Source organism: Corvus kubaryi, unplaced genomic scaffold, assembly GCF_017639235.1.
Source record: "Corvus kubaryi isolate FWS band 111438036 unplaced genomic scaffold, C.kubaryi_AGA036_p1.0 133, whole genome shotgun sequence".
In the NCBI taxonomy this organism is placed as follows: Eukaryota; Metazoa; Chordata; class Aves; order Passeriformes; family Corvidae; genus Corvus; species Corvus kubaryi.
Genome location: NW_024580667.1, coordinates 4947193 through 4960188, shown reverse-complemented (window position 1 = coordinate 4960188; position 12996 = coordinate 4947193). Strand labels below are relative to the sequence as shown.

At 45.1% G+C, this 12996-nt stretch overlaps 1 long non-coding RNA gene across 1 annotated transcript in view; it reads right to left on the bottom strand.

Moving 5' to 3' along the window:
- The window catches only part of LOC121667948, a 32727-nt gene that overhangs the window by 18765 nt on the left and 966 nt on the right, over positions 1-12996 (bottom strand). The gene's annotated exons all lie outside the window — the stretch shown is intronic.

The window sequence follows — 12996 nt, the reverse complement described above, 5'->3', positions numbered from 1 at the left end:
GTTGAAAACCACTTCGAGATGTAAGCTATTACATAAAAGCTCAGTTGTTATTTTTATTACTTTATTAGTCATTATTGCTGATAATGATGGAAATGCTTGCCAGGGTTAGAGAAGGTCATCCTTTTCTAAGTCATCCTTTCTGCTGCAATACAATCTCTTTTTGAAGGCTGAAGTGTTTATCCCTCCAACTCTGCGTTGTATAACTTGAGTTTGCTAAGGAAAAAAGACTAATTCAAGCTATTTGTTGATTTTGAGTCCAGGTAACCTCAACAGTTTTTAAACTTACCACCCAGTTTAACCAAATGTGACAGAGGGCCAAAGATGCCCAAGACAAACATTTCCTGTGGGTTGCATGAAAGCAGAAAGGTGGATGGAAAAGACCTTATTAATATTTCCAGCTGAGGGAAAGGGCACGGTGTAGGCATAACTGCTATTACACAGTACAAGTTCCTCTTAGGTGCTCAGCCTTAAGCCATGAATCTGTAGAAAACCAGGTCTGGCTGGATCTTGTCTTCAAGCACTTCTTTGTTATTCTCTCTTGATAGCAAACCAGAAAACCTCATAAGTAAAGATTTGAATTGTAGATGACAATATAGCCTGTGCTAGCATGTGAAATGAAACTTTGGTATTATTCATAGCTCACCAAGCCTACAGGGTGTGGCACGGCTTTACCCGAAAGCTGCCAGGTATTCTTTGTGGTGGCACATCTGCTGCCCTGTTTTCCTGCGCAGTGGGAGAGGCACTTGGAAAACAGCTCATTAGTTTATTATTGTTATCTTCACTCTTTCTGACTGTCTCACTCTCCAGCTTAACTCAGTCTCCTTTTGCTTTGCCTCGTCATCATCTACTTTTTAAGGTGCTTGGCACACAGTTTATGCGCTTTTCCTTTACCCAAGCAATGCCAGCTCCTCCCTATGACAAGTTCTTGGGCCTGTAAAGATGCCTGTTGAATCCAACTGCTGAAGGAAGTTTTACATAACAAAACCAGAAATAATTTCTAAGGCTCCTCTGGAAACTGGTTGCCAACAAAAAGATTGGTTTTTTCTTCTTTAAGGAAACGGTATTCAAAGTCCAAACCTGTCCCCGTTAACTTCAGTTCATGAAGCATGAGACCTTTTAGTTCTACATGCTGGGAACTGATTGTGAGGCAGCCAGACTCACTTACCTACGCCCTCTCTATTTCAGAGGTGACTAGAATTTGTTGGAATTAAACCTAAAACGAAAAGGTTCAGCAAATATTAATTTGTACTTTATGGGAAATTAGGTTGGATTTGCATCTCAGGCATTTTTTCATATCTAGTTATAGTCTTAAAAATGTCAAAGCCTGGAAGTTTGTGGACACAGCACTCTCTAAATGAACAGGGGGGAATTATTTCAGAGAGTAAATCAGAAATCCATACACATGAGTAAGCCCCGTGTGTCTGGACCAAAAGGCTTAGTACAGTGTTCCCATGCTTTCAGTCAACCAGCTATAATTCCTGTGACTCCAGGGCCCCCCAATAAACTGCCTGCACATCCTTTAGGGATGGCCTATGTTCACTGAAGTTTTTGACCCGATAATTTAGAAGAGTAAGTTAATGTGAGAAAATGGTGACCTACTCATGGAAAATTTTCAGGTGAGAGGGAGGGTCTACAAAACTGATGGGATCCATTGTCAATGTCACTGAAAGGGATTCACCCATCTCTGCTCCCAAGCCTTCTCTTGTAAATCATGTCCCTCACAACTCAAAGAAGCCTCATTTGCCAAACAAGTTGAGTGGCGGCAGCAGTGCTGTGGCGGCTTTGGTTCCTTTGGTTCCTTTACAGTTTCAACCCTAAACCAGGAATGACACCAAATATCCACTCTTAGGTGGCTGCAAATCAATGAGGGAAGGGTTTCCCAGCGAGCCCCAGGCAGCTCGTGTGGCCACCAGTGATGTATTCCCTTCCCACTGCTATCGACCGCACGAAACACCCACCACTTCTTCGAGATGCGGTTGTGCAGCCATTGCGGCACATGAAATATTGATGAGAATTAATGTCAAAAAAACCCCAAAAACAACCCAAACTGAAGTTCCTGTAATTCCAGCTGGGCGATAAAGCTGAGTTTCCGTGCGATGCTGGCCACGGGCTCTTGCAATCCGGACGCGCGGCACTAGATGGCAAAGCAGCGCCAGGTTTGGCAGCGCAGCCCGGGCTGCGCCTCCCGCCTCCCCCAGCCCCGGCCCCGGCAGCGGGGGCCGCGGGTCCGGTCCCCATGGGCACCTCGCGGAGGAGGGGCTGCGCATCCCTGCCCTGCCCTTCCGCATGCCCTGCCTCCCTCCTTCAAACCACGGCGAACCGCAGAGATCGCGCCCTAGAGATGGGATGCAGCTCATCAACACCGTAGGTGAGGGGACTGTAAGGATGCAGACGTGGCTGGTTTTCTTATTGCTTTTGCTGGCATTAGTGGTTTGCGCTGCAGTCGCCCTCAGGAACTCGGGATCCCGTGCAAGACAAGCAGTCCTCGCTCCAACAGAGATTACACAGCAGCTGAGTGGCAAAACTTGTCTCGTCTCCTTATTGAACAAAAAGAGATTTACATTTAATAGTCCCAAGTGGAACCACCTCTCCTTTCAATCTCGTCAGTCTATGCTTTGGGTGTTTTACTGTGTGAGGGAAGCTACCACCTATGCACTTAAGGTGTGAAGTATTTTTATTAGGAGTCTGTTCTCCCTTTTCCCTTGTGTGCAGATAATACCTGTTTATGGTAAAAGGAGTTAGAGAGGGAAAGGTGGAATCTTCAGGATCCAGTTTTGCATCAAATAACCAAAATCTTTTAGGTCTAAGTGAAAAAAAATCTCTGGGCAGGCCAGTAAGTCCCTCTTTATTTTTTGTAAGGGAGTGTCATGGTTTAACCACTCTTTTAACAGGGAGTTAAGGTTATGGTCGTGTCAATAAACTCATCCTCACAACTGCAACACTACAAATTATACCATTTTAAGGGTAACCTCTGTTGTCCCACCATATCTAACTGCTGGACTCCAAGGATCAGCTTAAGTTGGAGATTGCAACCTTTACAGAGCCACCAGAAAGGGATCTCCAAACTTCTCTGCCCTTTCAATGCCTGTGAACACAGGATTGATGGCAGGAGTGCTCCTCCTGTCCCCTACAGCTGCACGAGAGTGTATAAGGCTCTGGATGCTAATGGTCATGATGTCACCCTGTTGGAGGTGTCTTATGCATGGTCCCCTTCTCGGGAGCAGCTGAGCCCATGTTGCTGAAACATGATGTTCAAAACATCTTTCCTTCAGAAAGTTTTGCAGAAGCTTTGAGCTGTGTCCCCCCCTTTAATTTTTTTTTCCATCCTTGCAACATTCAGTCCTTCCTCCTCTCCCTTGCCTTCTATGAGCTGCTGGTGACAGTCCCAAAATGAGCTAGGAATCTTAGAAAACCCTTTTTGCACTTGGGGATAAAAGGGCAGCAATGAGCCTAAGTGGGCAGTGCACACACACTGACAGAAGGGCATTTGCTCCTCAGGGTGGAAAGAGGTCATGATACCTGCCAAATCTAGATTATTTCTACCTTCAGGACAGGACAAGACTAACATGAAAAAAATCCTGCTTTCTGCTGGTGTGGGCTTTTAGTAGGATGTATCATGCTCGTCCTTGGCTATTCAAATAACACTGTTTCGCTCTGTATAAACCAACTTAAAATATGAATGAAAAAAATGCTATGGATCGTGAAGCGAGTGGGAATGGATAATCAATTTTTACCACTAATATTGTGGGTATGACCAATAATTCTGAATGAGTTATGGAAGCCTTTGCTCTGAGCAGATGTATCTCCTTTCAAAGCAGTCTTTTTTTAGCACAGCCTTAATAACAAAAAGTGTTGATTTAAACATACTAAAACTAAACAAACGTGTTTTCATTGTCCATCATATTTCTTCTTAAAATGTAGGAATATGAAATTCTCAGAGGTGGGCTGGCTGTGGGAGGCACAACAACAATGGATTACAAAAGCTTTCAGCTTTACAAACATGGGTTCAAATCAAGCTTAAGTAAGTGACAGGCAAAATGGGGCTATTGATTTCCTTCTAGTCCCGTTTGGCTACAGCAAAAACCGGGCACAACAATGTCTTAACACTTAAAGGGGTGGCATCAGCCAAAAGATAAAGCTTCTGCAGGAGAACATTTGTGGTGTTATTTATAGCAGTTGAGATTACTGGACCACTTGAGATTACTAGAGCTGAAAGACATCAGAGAGTAAATTCACACCCCCCCATTTTGGGAGCTGTGCTAGCTTTCTAAGTTTGGCTGTGCTTTCCGCCAGAGCTGTGCCCCAAATCTCCTTTCCAGTTACATGGTAGAGCAGACATGATCCATGTGTGCAGGTCAGGCAGGGAAACACATTTTCCTTGCAACACGCCTGTCCAAGAGAGAGATTCATACCAAGTCAAAAATCCTCTCCTAGCCAGGAGCCAACCTGCCAGGCAAGTGATAAGGTCTGCTGATTTTTCTTTCTGCCCATGCACTCCTCCTACAAGAAAGCCCCAACAGGTCCTTGAAGCAAATTTGGTGGCCAAGGCTGTGTCTCCTTGCAGGTGACAACACATAAAGAGCCAGGCCTTGCCTTGACTGAGAGGTGCCACAAGTAGATCTGTAACTGGGGTGGACTAACAGCTCCATCATGAGCTTGCAAGGTCAGACCTTAGGGATACTACTTCAAAAGCTCCCAGCAGACACCATCAGGACTTGGTTTTTAAACACCTTGATGCTCTTGGGTGTGTAAGTCGGGTCCAAGGGGCTCAGGAATGAGCACAGGAAGCTCTGTGTAAAGCCTGACCTGCACTCTGACTCATTAACACCCGAATGTCTGGCCCAAGGTGACTGGCTCAGGACCACTGAAGGAGCCAGGGCTAAAATGCAAGAGTTCCTTGCTCCTATATGGCTCTTCTACCTTTCTGAACTTGGTGCACCTCTCCTGCTGCTGTTTAAAGACGCAGCAGGGCTCAGTGGAAGGTTGTGTGGCTGCCCTCTCCATTTCCTTACACCAGGGGATTTGTGTCAGAAGTTCAGCATTGCCAAATGTAATTTTGAATGATTTTGTAGTTCTAGGTCAATAAACTGCTTACCATCATAGGGGAACTGAACCATGAATTACTCCAGTTGCTGCAGTGCATCTTTTTTTTAGCCATGTACATAGAATGTGCAGTTCAGGATGATTCTCAATAGCCCTACATTTTCTGATTCACATTTTTAATTAAACATAATTTTCTTTCTTTCTTTTGTTTCTAAATGGGCATGCTGTGCCATTATATCTCAAGGACCGCCAAGACTAGAATATCTCAAGACCTCGTTGCTGCAAAGCTCCACTCTTGCTGCAGAGAAGAAAATAGAAGAGAATAGTGAAATAGTAGGGCAAAGAGCAAGAAGGTTCACTGTGTGGGTTGGTTTGTTTTTTTTTTTAATTAAATTACAGGGATAAACATTATATTAATTCAAAGTCTCTTTGTAGTGACCTCTCTTCAACATTATCTGAAGATTATGTTCATTCCTTATTTAGTGAGGCTCCACTTCAGAGGAGGAATGGAGTGAAACTCCCCCAACCCAGGGAGAACCAGGATGAGAATAAAATATTTGCTGGTGGTACTGTCTCCAGTGTAGTAGGGAGTATGTGGTATGTACCTTCTCACACATGTAAGAAGGGTGGTTTCATAATCTTCTGAAAATTACCTTAAAACACATGCAATATTATGTTTTATACTCATATATCATTCCCTTGATGCTGTAGAAGACAAATAGCTAGTGATGGCAAAGATCCCTTTTGGTGCCTTAGACTGCTGTGTCTAAGAAACTGTGTGTTTCTCCTCTCAATCCACCATTTACTCCAGTCTGAGGCAAGGAACACAGTTTATAATTTTTTACCGACTTTCCCAGGTGCAACCCAGGCACAATGACTATGATTTACTTTCCAGTGGTGTCCTTCCCCTTGGAAACTGAGGAGCAGCCAGCTTTTGTTGTGAATCCTGCTCAGCCCTTCACCCCACAGTAGGGACGGCAAGTGTGGCAGCTCGGCTGCCCACTCCCGTTCCTTCCTGCAGGCACCACGTTATATATCCCTCACAAGCCTGGCCACAGCTTTCAGAAACATCCAATAAATCAACAGTTAAAAGGGAAGAGTAGACATGGGGAGCAGGTGCTTATTATGTGTGCATCTCTGGAGAAGAATAACCCACAGTGTATTTCCATGTCCATTTGAAATGGAATACGACCATGACCCTGCAAGTGGCTCTGCTTGAATTGTTCCTGGCATGATGTTTTACTCCTAATATTTTCATTGTCTGCCTCCATCAGTTTTACCTCCCACTGTAGCATTAATTTTGTATGTGAATATGGAGGCTGTGCTTTAAATAATACAGCATATGCTTTTTATTTGCCATGTAGAATAATATTTTTTTGGCTGATTTATGTTCCACCTGGACAAAATTATTTTTTATGATGGGTTTATTTCATTTGTTCCCACATCCCCAAATGGGAGGGAAAAAAAGAGAAATCTTGTAAACCACTGATAATGATGGACACAAAAATCTGCTTTGAAATACAAATTTACTGCAAAAACAGATTCTCTCCAGCCATGTAAATGAAAAAATGCTGTTGTAATAATTTTAAGGCTGCAAATGCATGTTACTACTGGAGAGAGTAATCTTCAGGTTCTTGTGTCATCTCTTACACAATGCTGGGAGTACAGAGAAATTCACTGACAGCTATAAGCTATTCCAGTAGAACAAAATTACACATATGGCTACAGCATGGATTTAATTTAGCTCTTTTCAGAACTTCATCAAAGCCAGGACAAAACCCTGTGGTCTTTCGGTTTACAGATTTGCTCCAGAACTTCATAGGCTAAGCTGCCAAATCCACCTTATTTCCAGTTTTCACAAGGACTGCGGAAAAATATGTTACTTGCCATTGAAACAAATTCATTTCAAACAGCTGATCTGAGTTTCAATTAAAAAATAATATATGATGTACCTTGTGTTTTACAACCCTGAAAAAGACTGGCAGTATTTTTATATTAATCTATCACCTACAGAAATATGCACTATGAATAGATATATTAAAAAAAAGTTATATGCAGTCCCTAGCACAACTTCATTCTGATTTTGACTTCCAGCTTTTGGTGCTTTTTGTAGAGCAACTAAATATTAATCATACAAATTCATAATAGTCATAAGTTTGGGAAGCTCTGGTACTATTTTTGGTTGTAATAGTCATCTTTAACCATACAGCATCCTTCAGCTAAAACCACACTATAATAGGAGCGCTTATAATAAGGACACGTAACGCCTCCATGTCAGCTCTGAACAACAGAGACACGAAAAGTAGGATATTCTTTCAGAGCAGCTTCTCTTTTAATACTGAATGTAAAATGAAGAGATAGGACTTTCACAGGAAAATTCGGCTGCTTCTAGTCCCACCCTGTGAGTCCCCATCAGATGGCAGAAATCCAAGCTGCTATCTTCCCCCTTGGCATCTTCCAGCAGCAAGTGGAAGATTTGCTCCCATGTAGGGCCCCTCCACCCCACACAGAGCTCTCCTCCAGCCCCTCGTCCTGCCATGGCCCCAATTCTTGCTCCATCAGCCAGCACGGAAAGCTTCAGTGACGGTGGCCACCTTTGTTCTGCTCCTTCTCTTTCTGAGCACCGGGAAGCGAAGAATTCACCCAGCAAGCCAGGCATTGAAAATCAGTGACTGGTTTACAACGATGAACTACAATTTATAGGACTGCATGAACGCGTACTGTATTTGTTTCACCACCTGGACAGCTCGAGCCTTTCAAACAAAACCAGAGCTCCCGTTTTTCCGCCAGCTCGGCGGGATAAAGGGGCAGCTCCTGCGGGAGCCGCCAGCCTGCGGACGGGAAGGGGCGGCAGTCCCAGAAAAGTGCAGTAGATGGAGCCGGAGAGGCGCGGCAGAGCCCGCGCGTCACCTGAGGATACCTGCGAGATCTCCCCCTCAGCTAAAGCGGGTTAGAAAATGTGCAATTTAGATTTATCAGTTCAGGAGGAAGATTCAGATAAAAACAGTTGAGCTGGTGAGATTATTAAATGCAGAACCCCATACTGAGACGATGCTCACCTTACTACACGTGCTGGTGAACGGGAAATAGGGCACTGGCACCCCCTCAGCTGCACCCAGGCAGTCACATGGGAGCAAGGTGATAGAAGCAGAGGGGGAAAGCCGAGGACAGAGACCTTCCTTCACCCAGGAACGTTTTCTGGGAGCTTGGGATGGCACCTTTGGGATTGGGACGGCAGAAGCAGCAGGAATGGTGCAGGTTTGGGTCCGAGTGGGAAGTACAGATCTGTATTTCCTGGTGCCAGCCCCTGCGTATCAACCCGGTAATGTCACAGAAAGGTGGTCTCGTGTATTTAATTTTATCAGGCGGGAGAACTCTGATATATGCTGCGCTCAGTTCAGCGCTCCTGTGCAGATTTACTCGGCGCTTTAGCATGCGTGCTGCCTCGCTGACAGAGATTAAAGGCTCTCCTCAGAGCCCCAGGTATTACGCTCAAATGTATAAATCAGGGCTTAATATATAATATTTGTCCATAAAAATACATCATGGTGGCATTCGTTTGACTATCTGCATATTAAATACCATTACAGAAAAGTCCTGAGCTTATTGAGGATTACTTTGCTACACCAGTAGTCTCCTGCCATCCTAAACAGGTTTCTTTCCTGCCAGAGCATGGATGAGAGGCAAAGAGGAAGGGGCAGATCTTGCTAACACTGTTCATGACCCCACGCACTCCCCAGCCGTGCAGAGCTGTGCCAGGAACACGCTCCCAGGCTGGCCCTGCTCTTTGGCTCACCAGCACTGGCCGGGCAGGGCAGCGATCATGGTGGAGATGACACCGCAAGCCTCTAAAGGAGAAAATTGCATGATGTATCGCCACTCACGAGCACCCACCAGAGAGCTGTTTAGAGTGAGATTACAGTCTCAGAGGAGACTCTCATGCCTCTTGGTCACAGGGTTACTAAGATGATGCAGTTGTAACTTGTATGCGGGAGGTAGGAGGGATTTAAGCAATGGCCAGAAAGAAAAGCTGGATCAAACCTCCACAAGCCTTGCTCAGATTAACCCAGATTCCTGAGTCCGTCCCTATCTTTGAGGAACTTGAAATCAGCCAAATTGCTTCCTTTGCCTTGAACAGAAGACAAAAAATGTGAGGGAGATGGTAAAGTTTATACTTCACCCACAAGTTTATGAGCAGGATTTTAGAATGAACAGTAACAAAGCTCCCCAAAAAAAAGGAGTTTGTAGAATACAAAGGTCTCGATCCTGCTCATGCCAATTCCATAATAGCACAGCTATACGGATTTCTCTGCGTTTGCTGCTGACTTACAGAGACACAAGGGAGAAAAAATCAGACCCAGTTGCAATCTTTTCCCCTTCATCCTCTTCATATTCAAGCTTTTTTTTTTTTTACTTCTAAATTCCAATTATTAACACAGGAGAAAAAAAAAAAAAGAATCCCTGGGATCCCTGGTGCATCCTTGGAGTGGCTGCAGCCTCATCATGGATGACTAGACAACCGCCACTGTGCCACATAATGAGGAGCACACATGCTGCACCGGGAGATACTAATGAGGGAGCTACAGCCCCCTTAGCCCTCTCCAGTAAATCCGTGTCTGCAAGCCATGTTTTATTTATCAGGCTTATTATGGCAGCACTAAGGAGCCATTTGAAAAGGGCCGTTGCTGTCCTGGGCACTGCACACTGCAGTGCCTGCTCAGACCAGCTTCCAGGGAAGATGGATGAGGCTGGCAAGAGATAGGGGAGAGAGATGCTACGCACATGCCATGCAAACAATCTGTGGCAGCATTTATCCCACCGGCTCCTTTAAGGAGGAAGAGGATTCAGCCTGTTTCGACCTCACAGCACTAGCTAGCTGATCCCAGGCCCTGGAAATACACAGTAACTGGCAAACAGATTGAAGCTGTGCATGTAATGATTTCCAGGAAAGCTGAGGAAGTAAGGACTTGACAGGCCTGGAGAAACCCGGGTGCGAACTGCAGCCAGGCGACTCAGAGGGGCTTCACAGGAGCTCAGCTGCCTGAGACAGCCACCTACCTGCCCAGCACTGGTCCCTGATCCCACTGCCAGCAGAGCTCCTGCTGGATCCCACACTTTTCACTTTTCAGTGGCTGCTCTGTGTCAAGATGTGAGGACACGGAGCTCTTGTGCAGTGTGCGGTTTCATGCAGATTTGTGCATGTGCCAGAGGGAAAGGGGATTTACCACCGTCACTGCCTTCTCCAAACATCCTCCTGACCCCTATGCACATCCTCACAGAGGTTTCTGTGCACTTTGGAGAATCACTCCACTTGCAGAGGATCAACAGAAAGAGGAGTAAAAGGCGGCTAAGTGAAAGATAGGAGAGAGATGAGTAAATCTTTGCAAAACGTACACTGCAGGTCTCAGCAGGGCTCAGACAAATTGGTCTGCATTCCTTTAATATATTAGATTTCTACTTACCCTGTTCATTAGCACGTTAAGCTACAAGGGCTGATTACATGAACCTCATGGAGAGGCATCAATTAAGATGATAAATTTACATACATTCCTTCTGGATAAGAAATGACGGGTTTCCTCGGTTCAGTGTTTGGTACAACTGGACTCGCTTTCAGAAAGAGAAAGTGTTAAATGCGTGCATCTGTACTGCCTCCCAAAATGATGGGAGCAGTTCACAAGTTTGAGCAAAAATGTATGTCAAATAGGAATAGAAGGAAACAACTCACAGTTTCCAAGGCTGAACTCTAATCTGCCATGTCACATTGACAACAGATTATGAGAGGAAGTGAAATTCCCAAGAGATGTTGCCCTTAGAAGGCTGGCCCAAATGGTGCTCCCAGCCTGCAGAATTGCAATCCTAAATATTTGCACATATTTATCACTTCTTGCCCACACAAGATCTCATCTTATTTTGCAAACACTGTGCAGCAGAACAACTTCCTAGCCACCAAAATGTAGCCATTTCTGGTCTGCAGCGTGCCAGTGGCACCTCTTTTGTGCCAGCACGTGTCTTGGGAAAACTGCGAACAAAGACGGTTTGTTATCCTGTTGCCACTGAACAGAGAAATTAGATAGGCTTCGCAAATGGTATGAAAACCCACGCAAGTTGACAGAATCATCAGTCTTTGCTTGCAAAACACTGCACAGCTGCTAATGTTGCCAGAGGAGACAGGCCCATAGCAGCTCTGTTCCTATAGCTAACCTTTGTAGCACTAACCTCAGTGTTCCTGGGGCTAAAGACTGGTTTACAGCTAAGTCAAACAGTTAATGCCATTAATAGCTCAGTAACAAGAACAGCTAAATAGTAACAGCTATAGTTCATCCCTGGTCTTCTTCAGGAAGAAGAAAGAAAGAAAGAAGGCTCTTGTCCAGAAAGGGCTGAACACCACCAGCCCTCATTCATTTCATAGAAAAATAAAGGTTTTTAGCTAATATAGTAAGTTTTATGTGACTCCTGCTTTCCTGAACAGCGGAACCAAGTTTATTTGAGCAGAAAGGTGTTTTCACCCCCACACTGCTGGGCTTGTACACCAGGAGTGCTCCATCCAGCTGAGGTGCTGGATAAAGACTACTGCTGCATGTTTTCATGTTAGTCTCCTTATCCAGGACTGTGCTGGGCAAAGGTACACATTTCCACCTTCTTGGACTGCCAGATAGTGAACATGCAACCTTCCTCATTGCTCAGGGCACGATAAGGGGTTTCCAGCTGATTCCCCTTCTAGGCCCTGCACAGCCACGATAACTGGATCATTCTGAAGAGGACACATTTCAAACAAATGCCACTTGCATATAAAAGTTTATGCCTTAAATGGGATCACCCTTTCTTAAGAGTGGAAAAAGTGCCATCTCTTTTTCTCTCATGTGTACACCTATGTCAATTACATACCACAGGAGTAAGGAATATGTGCTCCTTTATTTTGTTCTAACCAAAGAGCAATCAAACCTACCCAGGCTTGTGTTCATGATGTACATTATGTGTACCAGGGACATTTATGCTGCATATCAAATTTGATCAGAACATAAGGAAGCAAAAAAAAAATAAATAAATAAATAAGCCAATTGCCTTATGCTGCTAAATTTGACTTGAGTATGATCCGTCTCAGCCTAACGGGTGAGGCACACGCCTCACTAAAATAAGCAAACATTTAAAGCCATTTAAACCCATTTAAAGCCAGGCTGGAAGCAGAATGTGTGGCTATACCTTTTGGGAAACAAAGAAGATAGGTGTGGGTGAAAATTACTAATGCCCAGGCCATAATTTATATAATATCATCACACTGAAGTCTCAGGTACTTCCCCCCTTTGCTGCTCCAAGCTGGGTTGTTTTTGCCAACTCTTTCTCCTCCCCAGCCAGTACGTTGTAACCTCAGGTAAAGACTTCAGTTTTAATTTGTTCAAAGGTTTAATTGTTTTAATTTGGAAAGTTGGACAATAAACCAATTCCCCTTGTTTCCAAAGATTTATTGCTTTTTCCAATTTATTGAATGTTCAGTGTAAGCTGTATTTCAATTAAAGGCAAGAAAACTGTTAATGGTCTATTAATGACACACTGCATCTATATGAAGACGCAAATGTAAGTCGTGGCCAATTTTCTGGCCTGGTGAGATTATTTCTTTTTTTCCCTGTAGTGAATTATCTGCTAACAGCTCATCATTTTATACCAGTCCGTATCTCTGGCTACTGCTTAATCACAAGTAACCGCAGCGCACGAGCTGCCCGCGGTCCCATCCCTCACACAGACGGTCTGCCACCCAGGGAACCGGCCTCCTGCTTTCGGGTCGGGGCCTGGCGGCAGCCGAGCACCGCGGAGGCTGCGGGGAGCAGGGCGGGAGGCCGAGCCGCCGCTGCGGGCAGGCCGCCGCGCCCCTCCGAGGCCGGCTACCGCCGTGCGCGCACCGCGGGCCGCCGGTGGCGCGGGAGAGGCGGGCCCGGGGCGCGCCAGCGCTGCCGCTCC